Genomic DNA, 20,968 nt, shown 5'->3' with positions numbered 1-20,968 from the left:
GTAGGTGGCAGAATATTGCCATGGGGAAGGTGACTCATCCTTGCATAAGAGTCAGCCCATGTTCAGCATTCAGCAGCAGCACAGTTGGGCACAAAGAAGTACGATATCACTGCTACAATGTTCTCTTTAAAGCCCAGCGTAGCAGAGTGACTGGAGCTTTGGGCTTGGATGTGAGAACCCTCCATTCATTTTGCTGTTCAGCTGAAGCACACTGGGGCAGCCCTGGGCAAGCCATGGTTTCCTGCCCTACTCTGGTTGTGATAGCTAAAACGCTGTTTCAGTGCTAAGGAAGGAAGGAAAAAACGAACAAGTGTCTCTGATATATAATCCTCTATCCCTTTATCTCCTACAAGTTCTCCAAAAAATAAGCAGAGGAAGAGCTGCGGCATGTGGGGTTGGCACTGTTGGAAGCCCATGGATGAGCCCTGGGATTTCCTAGCTTTGCTGCTCCATCTCTCCTTTCTTCTTGTTGCCTGGTGAAGTGTTGTTGCTCAGGGATACAGCATCTGCTTTGCTTGCAAAGGATCCCAGTTTCAGTCCCCAACATTGCCAGGAAGTGCTGGGAGAGAACCCTGGAGAGCTGCTGTAGTCAGCACTTGAGTAATTTATAAGGTGGATTTCAGAATCCAGTAACAGAATTTTTAGATCAGACTTCAGAATTGATATACTTCGCATGTCAGATCATGTAAACAAAACTTTCATCGATCTGCAGTCAGTGCCCCAATCCTTTCTATAATGCAGAAAGCTCTGTGCCATACACACTGACAGGCCAGTGTTCTCCAGGGTTTGAGGCAAAAGTCTCTCTTAGTCCTAACTGGAGATATCGGGATTGGGCCTGGGACCTTCAGCATGCAAAGGCGATGCTATGGCCCTTCTCCTAGTTCAAAGATGCCCTACAAGGGATTGATTTGGCTCAACGCAGTTCAGATCATGTGATCTGTTCCAGAGATAATCAAACCCGTGTTGTTTACTATCTCATCACAATGGAAACCTGACAAACTGTGTTTTTGTTTATTTTCTTCTCCATGCTCCCCAGGCAATGTGCAAGGCAGCCTTTCCGAACTTGACACCCTCCGGACTACAACTCCCATCATCCCTGACCATTGGTCTAGCTGGCTGGGACTGATGGGAGTTGGATCTCAACAAGATTTGGAGGGCACCAGATTTGGGAAGGCTGAGGATGTCTTATCCTATCACAGTTCTGGCATGGACTGAAATGTCCTAAGCGCTGAGCTGTGAAAGAAAAACTGTTAGCCTCTAGGACAAAATGGCAATATTTAAATGCATCTCTGGTGCATTGCCTGTGAACAAACATGAAACCTTAAATAGCATACTTAAGAAAGGTTTCATTTTTGTTTTTCAAGAGAATGGCCATAGGAGCTCCTGCTGCAATGATTCTATGAGCCAACTGGATCAGTTAAGCACGCTCCCCACCGCCATCAATTCTGGTTTTGTCGCTTTGTAGGGATATAAAAGAGGAACAGAGAGCAAAAGTACCAGTTGTGCTTTTCCAAGCAGAGCCACGATGAAAGTGGTTTAACGGGGTTCAGGCGGAGAGGGTGCGGCAGCTTGCCAGTGTTTAAGCCAAAGCAAACTGCTGTCAACATGGAAATGGCTGGAGAGGCTGACCTCATGCCTCCCAGGATTAAGCTGAAATCTTGCTGGCGCCATGGTGGGAATATTGAAAGGAGCTGTAATTCTGCCAGTTTGAATGAGCCAAACTGGCAGGGCCCATGCGCACAATCAGCAGCTGAATGGGATCTCTCCCCCTGCTCGCCCCAATATTAACAAATAAGTAGAAGCTGCTTAGGGCTGTAAGAAAAAAAAGATGCAGGCAGCCAGGGAAGCGGGGGGGGGGGGGGAGGCCAAATTGCCTGCTACCTGGAAGAGCGCAATTGTGTGAAGGCTGCTGTTATGAAATTGCTGCACCAGAATAATAGGCGAATTGTTCCAATGCCTTCCACTTCTCCTGTGGATTAACTGACTTTACATTATTTCCCAGTGATACATGCTGTATTATTTATTGCCATAATCAGTAAGATCCCAATGCCATAAATAACTCGGATCCGACGATGTGACTTTGCTTTATGGACCCACATTAATGGTTTAAATTAGATTTCATAGGAAGCAGCGATTGCTTTGTGTCTTCCACGAAGATGCTCAGATTTCCTTGCATCTCAGCTCCGGCCCTCCGTCTGTGAAATTTTTTTTTTACAGAGAAAGCAGCAGAAATCCTAAAATATATTGACTTGTGTGAGTACAATCAACCAAGGGAAGTGTATTACAAGAGGGAGGATCACAGGCCATTTATGTTATGGGGAGCCACTTCCCTCCAAGGATACAAATGGGTGACCTTTACTTGCAGCGTTAAATGCCCAGGGGTCATTTGTGCAAGACACAGGGAGCTTTAACTGGAACAGGCCAATCTCATAATGGCTGTGTCAGCCGCAGCAGTGCAAGAACAGGCTTGTGCTGCAGCAGTTAAAATAGCATTTTATGTGATGTTAATGGTGCAGCGTCACACAGATATGTCCTGCTTGCCAAATACATCACCCCCCAAAGACATCTTGGCACCACATGTTGCTGGCACAAAGGGCTATAGCTAGGGATGGATGTGGAAGAGGGCTTGCTTCCTTCCCCAGGGAAACTCCAGACCCATTCCTTGAATTTTCAGCTCTCAGTGAACTGGGTCCTCTGAAGATCCATTTATTTGAGCAGACCTTTAGAGGATATCAATGGTTGACCTGGTTGTGGTATTGCTGTTATTGCTTCTGCTGGTTTCTTGTTGTTGTTCTGTTCTTCTGTTTTGATTTGTGGCTGATATTGTCATTCCTGTTGTGTTTTATTATACCCTGCCCTGGGATCACTACTGCGATGAAGCGGGTGGGGAATAGCCATGTCTTTTCAATAAGCCGGTCAGTCGGTAATAGTGGGAAAGGAATTCTGAGGGTTCCAACAGTGCCTGAAAATGAAAGGCACCGAGGCTCAGATTAAGTCGGCAGCCGTGCTTTGCTGCTCTTCCCATCCCAGCCACTGTAGGCACTAAAGGGGGGAATTGGGTCCTAGTGCTGGAATAAAGCTGAGAATTTATTCCCTTGTATCATTCCTATAAATTGTGGACCTTGATGCCAGTGCTACTACATGTTAGAGAAGAAAATCAGAGACAGCTATACAGGCAATACCCAGCTTGGACCACCACATCATAATATGATGATGATGATGATGATGATGATGACAAGAATAATATTTATATGCCACCCATTGGACTGGGTTGCCCAAGCCACCCTGGGCGGTTTCCAAAGATTAAAACACAGTAAGACACCAAACATTAAAAACTTCCCTATACAACGCTGCCTTCAGATAGCTTATAAAAGTCAGATGGTTGTTTATTTCCTTGACATCTGGTGGGAGGGCTTTCTGCAGGGTGGGTGCGACTACTGAGAAGGCCCTCTGCCTCACTTCTTGCAGTGAGAGAACCACCAGAAGGCCCTTAGCGCTGGTCCTCAGTGTCTGGGCTGAATGATGGAGGTGGAGATGTTCCTTCAGGAATGCAGGGTTCAAAGCTGTTTAATTAATCAACCTGGCCCAAGCAAAAAGACAAATCACAAGGGGGCAGAAAGGTGCCTACCATGATATCCTAGGGGATAAAATTTTCCCTCATGATCTTGCATAAGACTAGTTAAAATTTCAGAAGGCACCTGTCCTCAACTTCGTCTACGGTGTGAATGGAAGGCAATTTTGTATTCTTTTGTGAAGCTGTAAAGTATGTACACCTTTTGGTTCTCTCACAGTATGTGTCAGTCTCTGAAAATATATAAAGCAAAAATGAAAAAAGCAACATGCCTTGAAAAGGTGATGCAGGCATCATGAATGACTTCAGCCCTGCGGCATTTAAAAAGGTATAATGATCCGTAGATACTGCAAACTATCATTTTATGCCTATTGTGATGATAGTAGGGTTCCTAGTCTACACCAGTATTAGAAAGAGCTTCTGCCGTTACGCTGTCTCAGGAAACCCAGTTGTCTAATAAAGACAAAAAAAAAGCATCTTTCTGTCTCTCTCTCCCCACCCCCTTCTGTTTCGCAAGTTCAGAAGGCAATGTCAGTAAAAGTTCTGGAACTGTGGGGGTGGGGGATTCTTGCTACCTGGGATTGGGAATGGAGGAGAAATTGGTTTGGTCTGGATTTTGATACAAACCAACTGAATTTTCCAGTCCCGGACATATTCTGTGGGTTGAATGCAGCTTTTTGATCAGATTGCACACTTCTCTGATTTTTGCAGTGCAGTTTTTGTTTGAAATGCAAACAAAAATGCTCACTTCATTGAAAATATGGATTCAAAATGCATAATTTAAGGGAAAATGCATTGAAAAGCACATAAAACATGTACTTTGGGTAAACAATGGTTGTACTAAATGTATACAATTAAAGTGCAGTATTTTGAAAAATCCTCAAAGTCTGGAACATAACAGACTATGACTGAATGCACACAAAACTTAACGTGGAAAGGAATTAAGGTGATCCATCACTAAGTTAAGAATAGACAGTGAAAGCTTAAGATAACAATTTATAAGACTTTGGGGGAGAGAATCAGTGTATTGGTACTAACTGCTTGTTTGAAAATAACTTGAACATTTAAACTAGCAATGGACGAATCAGTAAATCGTGGTTTCTCTCTGTTTGTCTTTTCCCCAGTGTTGACTTCACCATATTTCTGCATCAGTTTGTGATTTTGTTAAAAAAAAGTCATGAAAATATATCAGTATTTTAGTGTGCATTTGTCTTAATAGAAGCATTTCTCCAAATACATTTTCATGTGTCACTTTCTCTACTATATGCATTTTCATGCAAACATTCCCCATGTATATGCATTTCTGTACACAGTTTGGGTTGGAGAACTGCCTTACAAAATTCAGAGAAATGCGAATTTTGAAGGCCGCCATGCATTGTTCAGGAAGTGTACATTAAAATACAAACTGAACCAAATTTCACCACCATCCCTACTCCAAACCTCCAAAATAAGGACTGCTGTGGGAAACTGATGGATTCACTAGAGTTGTGGCAATCTGGAATAAGGCCCATAATGTCCCTTGTGGGTCTGATATTCTGGAATAGAGGGCAATCCTTTAAAAAATAATGGATGCATTCTAAAGCAGCACTCCACAACCCTGTACTTATCTCAGATATTCAAGGAAGCCAAATCTGAACTTGAGGAAATATGCTAGTTAACAAAACCTTCATTTGTTTTTAGACAAAGAAAATACCCACAACATGACCAAACAGGCAATGCATGCACCTTTATCAGATGAATATCACTGCTCATTAGCCATGAAGCTCTCTGGTATCATTTGAAGGATAATACCTTGAATTATATTTTTTGACCCCACAAAAGCTAAGATGTTTTTTTGTTTGTTTTTTTGTCTGATGAGGTAGAAATTCTTCAAAACCCATTATCAGTTTGAGCAATTTTACATATGTAAGGGTACTGCCTGACCACAAAACTAGTAAGAACCAGTTTTGGAGGGGCCTAGCTGACTGCTAGAGTGAAAAACAGCTCCAGATAAGATGCAAGGAGGCCATTGGATGAGTGTTTTCAAGGACTGTGGTTAGAGGAAGAAAAAGTGAGGTGTTGGGGTGACAAGTGGTGGCAGAAAGAAGTTGCCTAGATCAGGGGTCAGCAACCTAAGGTCCATGGACCACAAGTAGCCCATGGGGGTCGTTTAACCGGCCCATGGACCCCTGCTGCCCGCTCGGTTGGCTCCCGTGCGCCGCACTAAACCGGCACAGAGCAGAGCAGGGACTGCCTTCCGTGACGCTGGCCGGATTCCCATTGGCTGCAGGAAGCTCCTGCAGCCAATGGGAAGCTGTGCACGCCACCTCCGCGCTGGAAGGAGTGCCGGAAATAGTGTGTGCACACTCTGGCCCACCGCGGCGTCTGCGGGACCGTGAACCGGCTCAAGCCACAAAAACTTTGCCGACCCCTGGGCTAGAAAATAGGCAATGCATTTTCTCCTCTATATGGACTCTCTCGGTACCAGTGTGTCTGGGAATGGCATTAGGCCTGTATCCAGAAACACCTGTGCTACCTCTTAACAAATTGCAAACAGACAGTGACAGAGTACCTATGAACTGGGGGAACTGCCTCCATGGTAAAAAAGCACCTTGAAGCTGTAAGTTCTGATTCATAAACATAACTTTAATGCACTAATTTATATTTTTCTGGTGGCTACAAAGGAACCAAGGACGGCCAGTGATCAGAAGAGAAATGCTCTGATTTGTGCTCATCTTCTTGTTTTCTTACCACATTTGAAAGGATTCTGAAGCAGGTAAAGGTGAACATACCTGCAGGAAATATGAGAATAATTTGCAGATACAAAATAATGACAATTCAGTGGAGACTTCATCCAGTATTAGGCATCTGCTTAAATTTAGGTGTACATCCTGACGGAAGCTCCCTTTGGTCAAAGTTAAGGGCCCTTAAGGCATATTGATTTCAGTGAGAGAGATGTAAGCTCATTTAACTGTTTTGTTGAAATCAATGGATGCTTAATATGGGCTCTTGTAAGAGGTTCCTCACAAAATAACTTGCCTGAAGATAAAGTAAAATTGCCCATAAGTAATTAACTTTAGCTGGATTGGGAAGTTAAAGTTATGGCTTACTTCCAGTGACTGCAACAGAACTTGTTGGTACAGACGAATGAGTTCCATTGGTTTCAGTGGGACATGCAGGGCAAGTGTAGCTAGAGTCAGTATTTACTCAGAAAACCACCTTTCTGTTGAGTTACCCATGTATATAAATGGATATAGGATTGCAGCTTTAATACAACTAACTTTAGCTCTCCATGTCCCACAAGGCATTTCTTCCCATTTTCCTTTGCTGATATTGCCTGTACCACTTAGCATGGAAGGGCATTTTTGGCTGACATGATGATTATGCTGGCTGGTGGACTGACTTCGACAGGTAGGGTGTCAAGGCCAGAAGCAAAGGCTCTGAGAACAGATTAAATCTAAAGTTGATGAAATGGTCCGAAGTCACTGCTTGGCCATTTCCCCAATATATAGAACATTTGAAACTAGCAGAGAAGCTTCTTTTGGACGTGCCACCCACATAAGTTTTCCTGGGAATTTACTTTCTGTCTGTCTCGATTCCCTCTGCAGTGTCAATTTATCAGCTCAGACTCATTAAGAATACATCTGCTCACAGTCTCCTGGGGACTGATATGTCTCAGCATGCAACCTCATTCGTAGGCCCCTACCATAAGCTCTTGCAAAAGCAGCATGCAATTATTAGGACTTTATTCATTTCATACTTCACACTGTTTTGCTTCAGAGTGGCTGTGAGCTGTTCAGTGGGATCTCATGAGTTGAAGTTCAGTGGGCAGGTGAAGTAATTCCTTTCAAGGTAAATGCAGTTAAGGTACCCCAGTATTCCAACATCATCCCTGCAAGTCATGATCCATCTTTAACACACCTATTATAGTTCACCTTCTAGAGGACTATCCAAAGCACAAGACTGTCATTCTTTATGGGAAGGATTTGGTTGATGCCTGCCTTCTTCTTGAAATTATATGGTTAGACAATTGCAATTTGTTATTTGTGAGGTTACCAGAGGGTAGACGTCTTCAGCTCAATTTCATTTAGAATACAGCTGTTTCTGATCTTATGGGGCTGACGCTTTCTCAGCAGGCTCCCCTTCATTTCCAAATCTCCCCACAGGCTCTTCGAACAGTTTTGATGTTATGGTTGTGTTAATAAATAAGCAACTTAGATTTAGTGCTTTTTGTTTCATGAACCTTTATTAACTTCCACTTGTTTCTCACTTTGCACTGGCTGTGGATAACAGCGATTATGTTCCCCTCAATCCCCGGTGGTGCTTTATAAAAAGCTATTCAGGTTTCATGAAACCAAAAACCAATTCAATTCTAATGTGTGGGTGTTGTTGTTTTCCCCCCATGGGGGAATACATATGTCATAGAGTACAAAATTTACATGAATTTTTGGGCTGCATAAAATAGTCACCAGTTCCAATATTAAGAGTTGCCATAGACAGTTTTGGCAAGGTGTAAATTTTATCTCAAAAAGATTTAATTTATGCCCTTTTAGTTCACCAGTTGTGCCCACAGATAAGAGTGGAGGTGGGTGGGGCGCAAGGAGCAACACAGTGTCCCAGACTCAACTAACCTGGTCCACAAGTGGAAGCCAGTTCCCACTAGCACAATGAGGCTTTCTCCCCTCTCCTTCCTCTGTGTGCCCCTACAGTTCCTCCAAGTCCATTCTGGAGGGTCACAAGAATCCTCAGAACAGTGTGCAGGGGAGGAGAAGGGGATTGTTCTGTCTAGCAAGCAAAAAAGCTTGTGCTGGTGGAAAAATCAAGAGAGCATGACATTGAGTTCCAGTATGCACTATGGCTGAATCCATGTCTTTCAAGAAAAGCTCTAACTACCCTTCTGAAATTTGGCAGGCATTATCCACTCAGAAGGGGTTCTGTGCCTGCAAATTTAACCAAATTCTGCCAAAAAGTAAAGGAGCCATAATAATAGTGAACGAGGAGACATGAAACTTTCATTTTCCTGAAGTGAGGCCACTTTCTGAATGGGCAAATCAAGATCTTTTCTGAATCTAGTGTTTAGTGCACATCCTTATGTGGGCCCATGACTTTGCAATCATTTGAGCTTTTTGGGGGGGAGGGCTAGGGGAAGTACTATTCTGACAAAGATGCTGCTAATGACAATACTCATATTATTGGCTTATTGATAGCTGAATCTTATTTAGTCTTATTTCAGAAATGCAAGAATTGGGAACAATACAGCCAAAATGTTTTATTTGGGCAATACAAATACAATCAAATCAAAAATATCACAGATTTTCATACATTAGTAAGAAGTTACTGTACACTTGAACAGTTGCCATTTTATACAGCTAACAAAGCTTTACCTTTAATAAAATGTATTTTCCTCTCACATAAAATATACACTTTTCACTGACGTATTTTACATCATACACCTCTCTGGGATAAGAAACATTTCACAAACAATGCACAACAGAGGCCATCTTCTCTAAACCCATACAAAATATTACATTGAAGCGAGAAACACTGTAATATCCTACTATAGGCTGCCGCCCTCAAAGTCATATTCTGTTGCTACTTAAAATACTACATGCATCATAAAATGCTGTACATTGATTGAAGATTGGACACATCAGATTTGCTCAGCACTCTGCATTGTACTTTAGAATGTCAAGCTTCTAGCTAGATCAGTGGCACACTTGCATCGTTCTTTGTGTCCAAATATGTGCAATTCAGATAATGGCCCACACATTAAATACTGTGTTTCGGCAGCACAACACCAAGAGTTGTTATTTGGTATCTCGGTGTGCCTTGAAGGCATGCAGTTCTGTAAAAGTAGAAGGCTGATTTTTGTTTGCAGACATTAACCCCAATTCAGAGATTGCTCTATGTAGACATGTGAGGGGCCCTTGCGCATGGAAACACCTTTATGCACACCACAAACCCACAATGGAGCCCAGTGATGGAGGGCAGGAATGGCAGACATAAGAGACCTGCCCTCTGTACAGATAGCTCATTGCTGGATAGCATCACATTTGAGCAAAGGAAGCATCATCCAAGGATGGGGAAGCAGATGTGCTAGGTCTTACACACATGCTTATGTGCACGTACACCCCCAACACTCCTCACAATATTATGAGAACGCACCTTCTCGTTTGTTTATTAATGTGGATGAAAACACCTGTATCCAGGGTCTGTAAAGCTACATGCAGATTTCCATACTTGGCACGAGCCACATGCAAAGCCTAATTGCACACAAGAATCTCTGGCTCAGGGCCACATGTACCCATTTTACTGAAAACGACCTTGTGGTAATAGAAAAGTTAGTGTTAATCTTAAAACGTGTCCTTTGCAAAATGTATAAATCTGAACCGGGAGTCAATGGTTGCATGCTGCGGGAGGGAAAATACAGCCTTTATGGTGTCATGTTATAGATTCTGCAGTAGTCTCATGGTTTCCCTTCCTATCCATATAACAGAGAGGAGGGGGTGTGGGAAATGTTCTCCCAGAAAACATTCTAGCCATGCTGCAACTCAAAGAACAATAGTAGCAAGCCTCTTTATACTGCAAGGTTTCTTCTATGCTTTTGATAGGAAACTACCAATAGATTTGGGTTTCTTCCCCACCATCAAGTGTCATCCTATTTAAAGAGCAGACGACGGGAGAAAGTCCCTTGAATCCTGCATGGTGATGCTAGGATCTAGGCAAACCCCATGTTAAATTCAATGGGACTTGAATTCCAAGTAAGTGTTTATAAGAACGAAGCCTTAGATTCAGGACAATTTGTGATGGCAGTAGACTTGATTGACTGTGAGTCTCCTCCAGCCATGCATAATGTGCATTGGGAGCAGATTTGAATAGCAAAAATAGTATGCAAGTGAAGAGAGCTAAGCCTCCCTCCTCCCATAGCTTACCTAGCCCAGATCTGTCACCTGAATACTTTTTCCACGTTAGTCAGACTCTGATGCAGTGAGTGAGTCTAGCTGGGACAAAACACCTGGAGAGGTAATGAATAGTGGGGAGGTAAAATGCAAGAAGAGGAGGGTTCAGCTCTCTCCTATGTGCTCTTTCGGCATTCTGGTTGGGCCCACAGTTCTCTGTAGGTTAGTTCCAGCATTAAACCAACAGACTTGCCAGCATGGTGGATACTTTGAATCTTAGAGACTCAATGAACCTCAGGTCAAACTGCATCAATAGAATTCTCTCTCTCAGAGTTTATCCTCTTCAGTTAACCAGAATAATTCCCCCCCTGCTAAATATGAAAGGAGATTTTCGTCCTATGCATTGTATGATAGAGTAAGGAATGATACGTGGATATTAACCAAGAGTTTTGGAAATCTTTTGCAATTACACTAAGCACCTGTTTAGTTTCAGGGGATTAACCCCTCCCAATTGCACATATTAAGAAGTATCAATTTAAATGGACAGCTCAATATGCACAGTAGCTTTGTTTCCATAAGATGTTTTGCATTTTGCATTTCTCTTGTAAAGAACCAGCTTTCTAGAGACTTAAGTCCTTGACAACAATGATATAGCTCTGTTGATTTTTAAGTCCTTTGTGTTCAGTGAAAACGCAGCATTGAAATCACCATTTAGGAACATTTTTGTATTTCTACAGTTTCCCACAATACTGAACAGAATTTGAAGAACCACAGAACCTGCTAAACTTGGACTAATACCAAAGTAGTGAATATTTGTCTGTATATTTGCCAGAATATTTGTTAGATTGAGGTAACGGTTTCAGCAAGTGTTAACTTACGTTCACATATCAAGACTCCTTTCTGACCTCAGTTTCTTATTTTGCAGAGTTTCTTTCTTATCTTGCTGTCAAACTGACTTCATATAGTAATATCCTAGGCATCCTAATCCCATTCCCAGGAAGAAATTCCCCTACTAAGATTTCTTCTTTTTTACCTGAAGTTACATTTGGAACCCCAGACCGTTGGCATTCAGAAAATCTTACTACATCTAAATAAGGCATCTATTTATATTTCCTTTACTATGCTCCAAATAAAAGGTTTCCATTACGTCAAGAGGATATATCAAGAGAAGAAGTAAAAAGGAGAAATATGTATCTCTTGCTTAGAAGCTGACTAGAATGAAGGTCAAAGAAAAAGGCAGTGCCTAATGGATTAGAACACTAAAGACTAATGTGAACATTGCCCATCACTAAACAAAAGTGTCTGTTGTCTGATGGGAGCAGAAAGGCATGTATGAATAAGGAATGCTCCAACATAGAAGATACAAGATGCTCTTTTATCTCCTGATCTCCAGCATCAGCCATCAATGCCATGGGATTTCTTTTTAGAAAGAAACTGTTAACTTACTCTTGATTCAACATAGTGGCTTTGTTCAACTGTGAAGAATATAACTCGTAAAAAATGTGAGTAAATAAATGTAGTGTATGAAAGAGCACGGACCCGGGTGGGGTTTTTTATTTTTTTTTGTGGGTGTCAGTGTTAATTTGAGTCCATCAAGTCAAATTTCAGAAGGATGTAGAGAACAGTCCTTCCATGTTGGCGATTGATATTTTAATTGTTATCTGATGCCATTGGGCCCATCCTTATCACATACATTTCCCCTGCCTGTGCTGCTTTCACCTGCCATGGTTGGGAAATGTCCTTCACATATTATTTGGCTGGTTCTTGACCAAAAGAAACCGTGTGCACGCTTGTGTGTATTTACAATTATTTCTGTCTTTCAATCAATGTAGTTTAATTTTGCCAGATACATCATTTCTAGCCATCTACCCAGCACTTGTTATTTAGAAGAATATAACTAGCTGAAGACACATTGCTTTGAAAAAGTCCTTTTCTCCCCGCTACCACCACCGCATCACAAAATATATTAGGTGCAATGCAGTACTTAGACTGCTCTTCCTTATTGTGAAAATGAATAAAGAAAGAGAATCAATGTTTGCCATGCACCATTGGGACACTGAAGTGAATGGAAACGGATCGATTCTCTTCTGATTCTTACCAAATCAGCCCCATGTGAGTCAAAGGATTAGAACAGAATGAGGTCCAGAGTACTAACCCAAAGTTAATATCACCTTCTGTGCTCATAAACCAGACTATGTGAGTATTCCTGACTCCCAGCCGAGTGTCAGGGATGCTCTGCCAATGAAATATTTGCTATGCAAATATGTACACTGTCTCTTGGGTGGAAAGATGAAGACATGGCATTATATGATCGAGTCCATGCGGATAGAAAAATAACCGAACCTGCTTTTCCCACTGAAAGTGCAGCATTCTATATACACTATATACAGATCTACAGAATACAACATTGGCCAGAGTGCCCAGCATGCCTCAGTTATATGTGCCATAATTTCATAAAGCAAAATTTCCATTGGTTTGCTCCTTCTATTGCTGCCTGTCTCCAGAGAAAGGATATTCAACTTTCATTCACTCTGTTCTATTTTGTTTTGTGATTTGATGTAATAAAATGAAACCTTATTTCCATTATGGGTCATTATTTCTTCGCCAAGACACATCAGTTCTGACAAGTTTCAAAAAGAAATCTTTCTTGATATACCTAAGTGAAGAGTGCCGAGTTCCTGTGATTTTTTTAAATTGTTGGCTTTTTGCAAAGGCAAAGGGGAGAGAGATAAAGAGCGGTTGAAGCAAAGACTGGAAATTATTTTATTTAAAAAGGGAAAGGAAAAACCTTGTAGGATAGCATTTTAAGCATGCTGTTTCTGGGCAGTGACTTCAGGCCAGGAGTTTTGGGCAGAGGTTCCGTACCCCACTGAGAATAATCATCAGGAGAGCCCTCTAAGGTGGCAGGGTTGGTTCCCCATATTTTGAAGTTTAAGTGAAGTGCACAGATTACCATCTGAAAGAGGGAGCCTCCATAAGACCGTTAAGTCCAGATGGTCGAATCCAGCTATGTCATCGCATGAACACAACAACGTCCTATTGTGCAATGGAACATCTTCTCCCTCTCCTTCCCGCATGTGCTCCCTGCCCGCTTCCAAATATGCTTCAGAGGGTTGGAGAGACCCAGAGCAGATTTGGTGCACATGTGGAAGTTGTTCTGCTCACACAACGACATCATTAGATACACTCCAGTGTTTAAAATTACGTAATTGCCCTAATGACAATTTCTTACATATTTTAAAAAATATGTAGATCTTTTAAATGCCAGTTCTTAAATTTGGGACCTTGTTGTACGAAGATAAGGAACTTTTTAATATGAAAAAGACTTTCTTTAAGTATGGCAGTGAGCACCACTAAGAAATCTATCCATTAGATGTGAGCTTTAGAAATGCTTCAAGGTTCGTTTACCCTGCATAAACTGTACATCTACTGAAGCAACGGAGAAGTGCTCAAGAGAATCGCTGATCGCATTACACCATCATTGGGTTCACCATTATATCTTTGCCCAAAGAGATTATCATATTGTACAACATAAATAATTGTCTATTCGGTGCAGAAAAGCAAACTATAATGCAAATGTTTGCTTTAAGTGTCAATTGTTGACATGGTTTTTTTATGCTTGAAAGTGAGGATGAAAAATGTTAGTCTCCCTTCATTCTCCTTAATGCTTTTTGACCTTATTTTGCTCTTAAGTAGCTTTTGCCATCAAAAGCTATTTGTGCAGAATGATTTCCCAAATGCGAGAGAAGCCCTACTGTGTAATACTTGCCAAATCTCACAGTGTGCAACATTACATTACAGGCAGGTTTCACTACTCACTGATTCCATTTTGCAGTCCAGCTAAAACCATCCCATAATTAAATAGCAAAGCCCATGCAGTGTAAAGGGCAAATGCTTTAAATGTGTCAATAGAAATGCTCTATATGTTTATGACTCAACTTACTTTACAGCAAAGTCAGCATAAAAATCGAACACATCTGTTTTGTTAACAATGATGACTTGAGCTAATGATTTATAAGTTAAGCATTAAAATGCACTGAAGTGTGGAAATCACTGTACAAAGCTTGCAAGCACACAGAGCCATCACTGTAGACTGACATTTACATTAGCTTTACCATCAGGGCAAAGTTAACACTTTATGTTTTGCAGCCTAAGTCTAAAAACGTTTATTGGGAAGTAAGTCCTAATGATTTCAATCAGGTTTATTTCCGGGTTAAGCAAGCCTAGAATTTCAGCAAAATGTGTCATCGATCTTCAGCATATGCTTCAAGATTACCTAAGGCGTAACCCGTTACACCTTTTAACCACCAGGATGTGCTTACTATCAGAGTGTTTAAAAAGAGTGGATTTCTTCCATGTCCTTCTGCATGCTTATGAATGAAGCAGGGCTTCAGTGACTGTGTAATTAGAGGATAACAATTATTCCAGGTTCTTTTCTGCTGAATGCATGGTTGTGGATATGCATATATAGTGCTTGTGCCTAGAATGCATTCTAGACATCAATAGCTTTGAATTCTAAGACTCCAAGAAGAGTCTTGGACTGGAAAAAAACCTGGAGTTTCTTTTTATTAATGCACTCACAATTTATCAGACATACAATGTGTATCTAGGCTAAAATAAACCATGCTATTGCAGAATTTGGGCTTTTTCTGTACGTCAAGACTTCTACATAAGAAGCGACCTTATGCTGTTCAGTTAATTCTTCTTTTCTAGGTCAGTATTGCCTATTCCAAGGGACAGCAGTCAGGCCATTTCATGGCATCTGCCATTGCGGGCTGCCACCCATTGTGACTGGTGGGATGGAAAGCAGTGAACTCAAAAGCAGCTCGAGCCAATGAGAGGCAGGCAACTTATGCTAGTTTAGCTCCCATCTCCTTCCTCCTTTCTGAGTTCTACAATGGCAGAAGGCAGGTTAGAGTTTGCATGCGCTGACTGAGGTTGTTGGGGCCCCTCCCCCTTTGCCCTAATGGACCGCCCACTGCTGGTCTGCTACTGGATCCTTTTGACTGGTGATGACAGGGATTGAGCCTGAGACCTTCCACATACAAAGCACATGCTTACATGCTTGACCACTGGAATATGGTCCTCCCCCATTCCTAGAGAACCCAGTCACGTAAGAATTTTTTAGCTAGGCTATTTCTCCTAGCAGTTGCTCAGTCCTCCACATTACATATTGTAAAAAAACAAACTTGAAAGTCTTTTTTTTCTGATTATGGGTTTGAAGGATTTGGTGAGGCAACAAAGGCCACTCTGTCCGAAGGAGGAAACATCAATAACAGCTCATTTTATAAATTAATCCTAATAATAAAGTACAGTTCACAATGAAAGCAAGCTATTATTTCCCCTCACGCATAGTATATTACAGTGTAAGATCCAGAAATACCATGTTCTGCAAGATAGATAATAAGCAGAGTCAACTGGGGAGCTCTTGACGTCCATTGGGTAGAGCAAGGGACCTGCATCAAGAGCAACTGGGCCCCAGCAGGAGTGGCTCAGGATGGAGCTGCAGCATTGCTGTCAGTCACCAGGAAGGGCCAGGTGGCCATGAGGTTGGGATTATGTGGATTTAGGCAAATCACAATGTTCTCTCGTTTAGTCATCCATCAGTTAAATAGCAATTATGATGACCATTCATGCAATGCATTTTGAAAATTAGATGTGCTAGAATAGTGGAAGTAATTTACCCAAGAAGGTTAAAAACAAGAATCCTCTTGTCTATCTAACGGGAGAAGGGTATCGTTTTCTAATCCTCAACTTGTTACTCTTTTAGACTACAAGAAGGATTGGGGTGAGTTTTTAAAAATGTACTTTATCAAATTTAGAATCAAAGAGATCATCCACAGACATCATGGATGATATTGTAGAAGTGGTTTTACATGGAGAAGCTCCATCTTTAAATGTAGGGAAATTTGGGGTCCACCATTTTTTAATGGAATGCTGTTTCTCCCTCACTGGAAATGCTGGGTCTACTGTATGAGTGCTCTGCATTTCTTGCCCCAAATCTTTGCCCTACACAGCACTGTCACTTTTAGTATAGGTGTTACTGAAAGGAGGCCTGATCATCACAAGAATTGGAACTTAATAGGATTGTTCATTTGGTACAGTTTCTTTTAAAAAGCGCCATTGACCGAAACAATGAAGGCAACATAGACTGGACAAAAGTAGCATGTGAAATATGAAGATATGTAAATCTTATAGCTGCTGGAATCAGAAAAGATAGCTGGAAGTTATAGTTGATTGGTTTGCAGCAGTGGACTGATATTCCCATTGACAATAAATGAAAGCCACATGAGAGCTAAGCTGTTCTCCCTGAAGTGATGAAGGTCATTGTGGTTAATGCAGATTTTATGTTGTCATCAATGTAAATGCTTTAGCATTATCTTAGTTTAACTCCTATGGTTGTAAAATTTACAAAACAGCAAATCCAGCCAAGGAACCCACCCCTGCTTAAAAAAAAAATATTGACAGGCAGAATGGTTTAGTAGATACTCTTTTAGATGTGGATCTATGAATCTAAAGTTCAAAGCCCAGGTCAGGCTTGGACTGACTGGCTGGACTATATTTCCTATGTCTCAGCCTTTTTGCAACATCTGTAAAACAGGATCGTTTTCATTAGTGAGAAAGTTGTCTCTCAGTGAAACATACTAGATCTCAGTGAGATATTCCTATCATTGAGAAGGTTAAACTAGAATGTCCAAGTACAAGGAACTTTTTATGGGGGGGGGATATAATCATGTGATTTATCCTATCTTTATTCTGGAATGGTACTGTCCAGGAATCAATTTTACCATGTCTTGAGCTGATTGTCTATGTGTCCATTAGGTACTGAAGTTCTAGATTGACTTTAGGTTTATTAAGTAGAATTGGCACCATAAGATCGTGAGTGAGTGTTCTCTCTCTCTCTCTCTCTCTCTCTCTCTCTGTGTGTGTGTGTGTGTGTGTTCGTTCACTACTGACCATGCGGAAGGGTGCTCAGCATGCTCACCAAAGGGCATAACGTAGACATGAGCTAGAACAGGAGAGCTCCATTATAGTGAGCATGTGATTGTACTAGCCCATTGCAGTGCTGCGCTGGGGAAATCCAAGAGCATTTCAGCTGTTGAGCTGAAGGAATGAATGGGGGCAGCTGTAATCCAATACTACCACTTCTAGGCTGTCACAATTTTGCAGGAACGATTCAGTTATATACCGCCTAATTTAGGTTGCACAATTACAGTAGATCTGTGCTCTTGTGCAACAAGCCCACTTCCAGAAAGAAAGAAAGAAAGGATACTTCTTGATGGCATGATACAGAAAGTGAAGGGAGAATGCACTGGAAAGTGTGTGTTAATAGCAATGTCTGGGGAGGTTCCATGTAATCCAGTCAGAATGAATGCACAATAAATAGTGACCCAGGCCAACCGGCAACATGTCTACACCCCCCTCCCCCATTCTCTGTGAACAGGTTCTCTGGAAGAAGCCCCAGGAAAATATTTAGTAGAAACCTCTTCCTTCACATCATCACAGTATCCTGTGCAATTTGATATCTTTTTTCCCTTTGCCCACTCAGTGAAGAATTAATTTTTTCTGTCAATTTCATCTACACTTGGTTCATTTTTACTGACAAAAGATATACCAGAACGACAAGTAATTAAGCTTGACATACTCCAGAAGTAAAGCAAAAGTTCATAATTAAGGGTAAGCACCCTTGAAATAATCAGAAAGTGTCATTATTTGGACATTAGTCTCAAAATTAGTAATGTGAAACTTGCCATTCACAGAGAGGCATCAACACTGCATTATCACTGGCTAGTACATATCTTTTCTTTCTGGAAGTTACTGAGCCAGATCATTAGAAGGTGTAAATTAGCTGGGCTCCATTGCCTTACATTAAGCCAGTGGAGTTACATTGTCTGAGGCTCAGAAGAGACATGGAATATGAAACTTCCTATGCTTTAATGATGCAGACAGGGACGCAGTGTCCACTTCTCTTACAGGGTTGCAAAACAAAGATTCGTTGGAAATGAAGACCAGGAACTGTAGAAACACTGCAGAGGCAGGTTTGCCGACCGTTGACTCTGTGCACACCATACATTTAAAGCACATGGACCCCTCCACAAAGAATCTTGGGAACTGCACTATACCCCTAAAAAGCCATAATGCTAAGCACCCTGAACAAACTACAGTTCCCAAGAGTCTTTCAGGGAAGTCATGTGCTTTAAATGCATGGTATGTATACAGTCATTGTCTACTAAGATGATGTTGGACTTTATCCTTCCAAATGGATGGCTGCCACAGTGCAGCCAACTATAGTAGTCAGTGGATTATGGGATGTCCCATTTGTAGTTGCAGAGTAGTACAGGCAACACAAGGTGCCCTTTTAGCAGTTTTTGTTTGTTTATTTAGCACTGTTATTGATGCACTTTTGAGGGGGTAGTGGGGCTTGAGCAACAAATATGAGAATATTGCAAGTAGACTTAAAATCGATGCTCTTCTTAAAAGTAGTGTACATCCTCACAGGACTTCTGTAGTCAGTGCGTTTTAGAATATGTCACTGTGCCTCAAATTCCCTCCACTATTAAGTTTTACCAGGAAAGATGAGAAGGGCACCCAGAGTTATTTTCTTGCATTGGCCCAGCCTAGGACAGCCTTTGTGATTGGTTGCATTTGTTCTTTGAGCTAACTTGACACTGGAACATTAACAGTGTAGGTGAAACAGGAGTGATGAAACGCTTATTTACGTATAGAAATGCTCTAGGGTTCAGAACATGCCACTCTTTTCCCATTACATTTCAATATGCTGTTCAAATTTTTCATCTTGTTTATGATTATAAACACAATCCTGAAGCTGTGAATGCAAGGAGGACCATGAAATCTTTCGCACCACTGTTTTTAACCTGAGTGAGAAACCTTATGTGGGTGTATTATGAGCCCAGTCAGGGAAGGAACTTGTGGGGATATTTATACTAAAAGCAATTAGGACTGTGGACGGAACTGTAATGAGGATCTTTGGAGTGGAGAAGTGGCAAGAGGAGTTTTCAGGGCATAGCTTAGAGATGAGTGACAGGTGAGTCATAAGGCAAGAGGCAAGAGACTGGCAGCTATTTGGACAACAAACTCTAGGAAGTATGGATGTCTGAGTAGTGAACAGTAAACCCACAAGAAAACCAGAAAAAAATGGAAAATTCATAGGATCTGCTTCCTAAAATAGCCAGTCCTCCCTTATCTCCTCGAAGCTCAATTAAGTTGGAAAGAATTGCTTCATATTTTTACCCACACTTCAGTTGGGGAAGCATTTGTGGTGCAGGCCAAGCAGGTTGGCAGAGAGTCATAGTGAAGAGGGAGGGTTTGTATTTGGTCTGCGGGAAGCCATCAGGTCCAGATACTTGTCTTCCCCAAAGCCCCCAAATGCCTCAAAGGTTGTAGAGAATCGGGGGGAGAAATAACTGAGGAGATTTTTTTTGAAACCCCCCCCCCCCAGAAACACAAAGCACATTAATTCCTCAAAAGTTTTATATTCTGAAGCCTCATTTTAATCACAAGTTGATTTAAATGCCATGGCTGACCCAAAGTACTGTGGAAACTACAGTTTGGTTTGTGCAGGTGCTTAAAATTCTTTCTTTGAGAGTTCTTGTCTCTTCAAAGAAGTGCAGCTACACTGAGAAGAAGTCAGCCTGATGGAAGCTGGTTCAGATTTGTCCTTAAGCCTTGAGATGACTCCATAACAGTGCAGAAGCCACAAAAGGTCGGCTTCCCATGCACACAGTAACTTGCAGGATCAAGTTTTATATTCAGTACTTTGCTTTGGGTGAACATTAGACAGATTTGCAATGCAAGAAGGTCAGAGGATCTGTATATGTGAACACGTGGCTCCTCCAGCATGCATGGTTACAGACAAAAATCTAGTACTGAATATTACTACAGTGAGATAGAAATTACTATAGAGAGGCAGTTTTATCTGTTTCTGAGATTCATTGTTCATTACAAAGAACCACAATAAAAACAGCTCCACCACAAGCACACAGCAGCATTGATTCACAGTTCCTGATAAATCATCTGAGAAGACCCCATCAATTACTTGTTCTGAAATGTCTTAATTTTTTTCCCTGAGCTATATTTAGCTCAGAAATATATTGTTATCAATCAGTTTGTGTTGTCACAATGGCCTTTTAATTCTAAGCTGCATCGTGCAGGAATTATTTATTGTTTTAATATGTCTCATCATACGATAATGCACTAAACCTTCTGTACAGGACCACTAATGAAAATATATCTATGAAATGAGGAACAGATGGCGCACCACCAAAACGAGCCCCCCCCCCCAAGCAATGCTTTTTTTTTTTTTTGGCTGCTCATCAAAATCCCAGAATATTAATGCAGTAATTAAAATATAAGCTTGAGGTATTAACACTAAGGGCATTTCATAAGCAATATTTCCTGCTTCTGTCTTAGTCTCCCTACATCTGCAGCAGACTTGGAAGAAGGGAAAACACAATATATCTTAAACACACATCATTTCTGGCAGCAACTACAATCAATT

General features: G+C 41.4%; 1 protein-coding gene across 6 annotated transcripts in view; it reads left to right on the top strand.

Moving 5' to 3' along the window:
- Positions 1–20,968, top strand: part of LOC309534854 (uncharacterized protein) — a 109,839-nt gene that overhangs the window by 16,755 nt on the left and 72,116 nt on the right. The window lies entirely within an intron of this gene.

Source organism: Podarcis vaucheri (genome assembly GCF_965113315.1).
Source record: "Podarcis vaucheri genome assembly, chromosome: 6".
In the NCBI taxonomy this organism is placed as follows: Eukaryota; Metazoa; Chordata; class Lepidosauria; order Squamata; family Lacertidae; genus Podarcis; species Podarcis vaucheri.
Note: the sequence above shows the minus strand (reverse complement) of the source record. Positions and strands in the feature narration are given on the sequence as shown.